Source organism: Nannospalax galili, unplaced genomic scaffold (assembly GCF_000622305.1).
Source record: "Nannospalax galili isolate Female #2095 unplaced genomic scaffold, S.galili_v1.0 scaffold3824, whole genome shotgun sequence".
Classification (NCBI taxonomy): domain Eukaryota; kingdom Metazoa; phylum Chordata; class Mammalia; order Rodentia; family Spalacidae; genus Nannospalax; species Nannospalax galili.
In genome coordinates, this window is record NW_008351504.1 from 26,824 (window position 1) to 33,172 (window position 6,349).

Below are 6,349 nucleotides of genomic sequence, written 5' to 3' on the forward strand. Positions count from 1 at the left end.
TGGTTCCATGTTGCTGATTAAAAGCTGCAACAGGCAGAGATCAGCCTACAGGTAGAGGACAATCTCTCATTGAGATTCTTTTCCCAAGGTGATTCTAGGTTAAGTTGACAATGAAAACTAACCATCACAGCAAGTTTACTGCCACTGCACTACACCCTCTGTCCCCATCTGATTTCACTAGATACCAAATGTGACTTAGAACTAGGTACTGCAGAGGCAGAAGTCACAAAGGTGAAAACAGAGTTCTGACTCTCTGGGGGCGGTGTGTGGGTGTAGTATGGTCAGGATGCACAAGTTTCACTGCGGAGCTGAGCCTCTTGCCCTCCTTTACTATTAATTGCCTCCTTGACGGCTTCAACTCCACATGTGGTCACAACAGGAATTGAGACTTCAGCCTAGAGTTGGTGGAAGTGCATATCTGTGTCATTTTCACATTACTAGCCCCGTGAAAAGTAGCATTAATTCAACCCTGTCTCTACAACTATAATTTTCAACTTGTTTTACTTCCCCAAAGAGGGACTATGGTTGCTTTCACATCAGGGATCAACATATCCTTCTGTTGGCTGACTAAAGTTCTGATTTGAAAGAGTCCTATGGTTGGGGAGACAACTTGGTAGGGAAGAGAACCCACATGGCAGCAAACAACCATCTGTAACTCCAGTTCCAGGAGAATCTGATGCTCTCTTCTGACCTCCAGGGACATTGCATGACAAAGGTGTGCTTACATACACACAGACAATACACTCATACACATAAAATAAAAATTATAAATAAAAATATTTTAAAAGCTAACAAAAATTTTCCTTCCTTGAATTAAATTTTTTTATTTTGGTCTTTTTGAGACAGAGTCTCCCTGTAGTCCCAGCTATCCTGAAACTCACTATGTAGACTAAGCTGGTCTTGAACTCAAAGAGATCTGCCTGCCTCTGCCTCCCAAGTGCTGGGATTAAAGGCGTGTGCCACCACACCCGGCAAAAATATCTTCATTAATGCAGGTTATGAAACACTCTATACAAAACATTAATTTTTTTTTTTTTTTTGTCTTTTTGAAGCAGGGTCTCCCTGTAGCCCCAGCTGTCCTGGAACTCACTATGTAGACCAGGCTGGCCTTGAACTCATAAAGATCCACCTGCCTCTGCCTCCCAAGTGCTGGGACTGCAGGCGTGCACCACCATGCCTGGCACAAAACATTAATTTTTACAATGCTGTACAATTTTTTTTTTTGGTCTTTTTGAGACGTGGTCTCCCTGTGGCCATAGCTGCCTGGAACTCGCTATGGAGACCAGGCTGGTCTCAATCTCACAGAGATCTACCTACCTCTGCCTCCTGAGTGCTGGGATTAAAGGCCTGCAGCACCACACTCAGCTTAATGCTATACAATTTAATCTATAAAATGTTGATGCAAGATAGATATTTTTCCATCTTTCACTGACTTAAATCATACTACATAGTATTCAAAGTTTTTGCTATATAGCAGATCAACCCAACACCTAGTGAATTAAACAATGTAGTATTAACACTGAAGGCTTAACATTAGCAAGTGGATGTCTCATGCAGCAAGGTATTGGCTGAGACTGATGTTATCTGAAGATATGATTACCTAGAGATCCAAAATGATTAATCCATAGGCGTGAAATTGATGCTGATTGGGCTGAGTGATCAGTAGGTCAACCCCTATTTTTAATTGTATTTATTTACTTATTTATTTATTTATTTTTATTTTATGTGTATGAGTGTTCTGTCTGCATGTATGTAAGTGTACTCATGTTGTACAGTGCCTGTGGAGGACAGAAGAGGGTGTTAGATCCCCTGGAACTAGGGTTGATAGCTACCATGTAGGTGCTATAATTCAAACCTGGGTCTTCTGTACAAACAGCTAGTACTCTTAACCTCTGAGCCATCTCTCCAGCCCCCAACCCCCTATCCTATTTTTAACTTTTTAAAGTTCTCTGTTACTCTTGTGGTACCTGGCACAATTTATTTTTATTTATTTATTTATTTATTTATTTATTTATTTATTTATATAGACCAAGGAGATCTAGAACTCCCCACATAGACCAGGCTGTCCTAGATCTCACAGAGATCCACCTGCTTCTGCCTCCCTAGTGCTGGGATTAAAGGCATATACCACTAAGCCCAGCTCTGGCACAATTTTTTTTTAGCTTCTCATTTTTATACTTTTAAATCAAGCTGGGTAAAATGAAATATACAATTTTTATTTGAACAACAACAACAAAGTCAAAGGAACAAGCATTTACTAAGCATGAATTCCATGTTAGCTGTCTCCTGGTGCCCTTATTGAAAAATCCTAACAATCCTAGGAGGTGTTAGCACTATCTGACAGCAGAAGACACAGGTCTAGGAAGATGAAAGGCCAGTGGGAGTGGAGCCAGGTTATGAAGACGGGCTGGTCTGGCTCTGGGCCCAGTGTTCTTATCTACCTTATTCTTATCTGCACAAATCCAAATCTGGACCTACAGGTTGGCTTTGTTTTCTGATTGAGCACAACAAACTTTAGAGGCACTCCCCAGGATTTGCAGCTACAAGTCAGAGCACAGGGGCAGGAAGAATGCCCAGTTTCCTGACACCATTTTTTTTTAAGATTTATTTTTGTGTATGAGTTTTTTGTTTTTATGTGTACCATGTGCATGCAATGCTTGAAGAGGCCAGAAGGGGGTATCAGATCCCCTGGAACTGGAGTTACAGACAGTTGTTGGCAATTATGTGGGTGGTGGGAACTGAACTCAGATTCTCTACGAGAGCAGCCAGTGCTCTTAACTGCTGAGCCATCTCTCTGGCCTCTTGCCAAATCTTTAAAATGCAGTTTTTTCCCCTATTAAAACTATGACTGAGGATGTAGCTCAGTTGGTAGAGTACTTACCTACCCAGCATGAAACCTTGGTTCCTCATAAACTGTGATGGTGCATACCTGTAGTCCCAGCACTCCAGAAGTGGAAGCAGGAAGATCAGAAGTTCAAGGTTACCCTCAACTACAAAGCAAATTGGAGTCTAGCCTGGCCTATCTGAGACCCTGTCCAAAACAAAACAAGATAAAACATACTTGGGTTTGGTGGTATGTACCTGTAATTCCTGTACCCAGAAGTAGAAGCAGTGGGAATCTCTGTAGTTTGAGGCCAGCTTGGTCTATATAGCGAGTTCCAGGCAAGTCCCAGCCCAGGCAGGGCTACATAGTGAGACCTTCTCTTGGCAACAACAACAGATATTTAGACAAATAGCTGGGCTTTGGTGGTGTGGCCCCGGTGGTCCTGCTGTCATCACAGAACTTGAGAAACTGGGGCAAGACAATTGCTGAGAGTTGGAGGCCAGCCTGGTCTACACAGCATGACCCTGGCTCAAACAAAAACCATCGAAGGATAAATTTTATTAATAAGCAAATAATCTAAACAAGATGAATAATCAGATGGCCACAGAGAAATGAAATCCTTCATCCTTTGTAGTCTAAAAAAAAACATAATATAATACTTAAATAGAACTAAGAAAACACTTTTTCTCAGGAAACAAAATAAAATCACAATTTTCCAGTGGTAAAACCACACAATGGTTTGAACAAACAAATTATTCTTTGTTCTAAGAGATGCTATTCTCCCCGCTGTTTGTGCTCAAGCTCAATACTTGAATAAAGTGCTCTGCAGTGTGTGTTGGTACCAGCCTGTAGCCCAGCTATTTGGGAGTTGGGGACAGATGGATCACTTGAGCCAGGAGTCTGAGGCCAGCCTGAACAGCATAGCAAGACTTTGCCTCCAAAATAGAAAAACAAGAGCTGGGAGATGACTCAGCAGCTAAGAGCAGCGTGCACTGCTCTTGTGGAAGGGCCCGAATTCGGTTTCCAGTGTCCACATCAGGTAGCTCACAACTGCCTGTAACACCAGCTCCAGGGGGCATCTGAAGCCTCTCTCAGGCACCTGCAGTCATGTGCAAAACCCCCATGCAGGCACACGTACATGCAAATAAAAACAGAAAAGCATCAGAACACAACAACAAAAATCCTTGTTTACTAAATGGAATAGAGCTGACCATCACCCACAGCTCACTTTGTGTGGCCTGTGTGAAGTCGTCTGAAGGACAGACCTTTCATCAGTGGCTGAGAGCCAATATGGCGACAGCTTTTCAGGATGCCATGGCCCCATGGTTGCTAAGCCAAGGAGGTGGCAGATGGTATCATTTTACCAGGACATTTTACCTGATTTGGAGCAAGGTGAAGGACAGGAAACTTCCAATGCACCTGGTTTAAAAAACTAAACAAGGAGCCAGGCGTGGTGGTGCACGCCTTTAATCCCAGCACTTGGGAGGCAGAGGCAGGTGGATCTCCATGAGAGTGCAGCCAGCAGGGTCTTCATATCAAGTTCCAGGCTAGCCAGAGCTACAGTAAGACCCTGTCTCAAAAAAAAAAAAAAAAAAACCAAAAAAACAAAACACAAACAAAAACAAGTTGCTGGGGTGCAGCTCAAGAACAGCTTGGGGCTAGAGAGATGGCTCAGTGGTTAAAAGCCTTGGTTGCTCTTGCAGAGGACCCAGGTTGGGTTCCCAGCACTGACATGTCAGCTAGCAACCATCTGTAACTCTAGTTCCAGGGAATCCGATGCTCTCTTCTGACCTCTGTGGGCACTGAATAACATGGGTGCACCTACATATATGCGGGCAATATACACATATGCATAAGATAAAACTAATAAATAAAATATTAAAAAAAGAACAGTGTTTGTAAATTATGTATATGGTCCTGGGTTCTGTCCACAGTACCAGACATAGACACCTTTAATTGGTGTCATAGCACTTGGCAGCCAAATCTCTGTGAGTTCCAGGCCAGCTAGGGCTACATACTAAGACCTTGTCTCAAAAATAAATAAATATATATATATGACTATCATAATTATTTTCATTGGAATTAAATGTCAGAATGAAGAATGCCAATGTAGCACTCAAGAGGCAGGGATGAGAGGACTGACACAAGTTCAAGGCCAGTTTGGGTTATATAGCAAGACCTGGTCTCAAGATAAGCAAAGAACAAGGAGGAAAGAGAGAAAGAGAAAGAAAGAAAAAGAAAGAGAAGGAGGGAGGGAGGGAAGGAGAGAGGGAGGGAGAGACTCCAGAAGGAGCCTCTAACCAGTCTGGCATGGGCCTAGTGCCTACCTCCAAGGTAGGAGTGGGGAAGCCCCTAGTTTGACAGCTCCACTATAATTAGATGACATGGGAGCATGGGCGGCCAAAAGAGAGATGGTGGGGTAGAGACAAAAGGAAAACACAGATACATACTGCTTCAGCGAGCACTGTGGGGGTGGAGTGTGAGTATCCAAAACAATGGCCCAGGGGCACCTGAGACCCACTCACAGCTGTAAGTGTTTGTAACGAACTACCAGGGCTGGAACAAATAGCTTTGCCACTTTGTGGTAACTTTGTCCATCTCAAGAAGAAAGATAATCTTTGCTTCTTTTCTCTAGGGAGGAAATTTGGTTCATAGACTGTGAGGACTGGACAGCTTGACGCAATGACGCTGACTCTGCCTGGACTCGGGTAGTGTGAGGCATAATGGGGGCAGGCCTTCTTCTCAGGACCCATGCAGCTCAGAACAAACACTGGCCGGCTGGCCACAGTCCAACATCAGCCTCTGATAGGCACCAAGGGAGGCATCTGGTAGAGGTTGCCCAGGGGTCCCTTTCCGCGTTAACTTTGATTTCTTGTCCTGCTGGAGACACATTTAAGCAAGTACTGTATCCGTGATCTACACCCTCTTTTTACTTTTTTTAAAAAAATATTTATTTTTATTTTTATGTGTATGAACACATTGCCTGCATATATATAAACACACCCATGTTATGCAATGCCCATAGAGGTCAGAAGAGCACATTGGATTCCCCTGGAACTGGAGTTATGGATAGCTGTTAGCTGCCATGTGGATGATGGGAACCCAACCCACATCCTCTGCAAGATCAGCTACTGCTCTTTGCTGCTGAGCCATTTCTCCAGACCTCTCTTTTTACTTTAATGTGGCTATTAATGAAATTTAAAACTACAAGTGTTTCACATATTTCTTTTAAAATGTTTTGTTAGCCGGGTGTGGTGGTACACGCCTTTAATCCCAGCACTTGGGAAGCAGAGGCAGGCGGATCTCTGAGTTCAAGGCCAGCCTGGTCTACATAGCAAGTTCCAGGACAGCTGGGGCTATAGGGAGGATCTCTGAGTTCAAGGCCAGCCTGGTCTACATAGCAAGTTCCAGGACAGCTTGGGCTACAGGGAGACCCTGTCTCAAAAAAGACCAAAAAAAAAATTTTATTATTATTTTTTAAATACTTTATTTCTTATTTTTATTTTATGTGTATGAGTGTGTTGC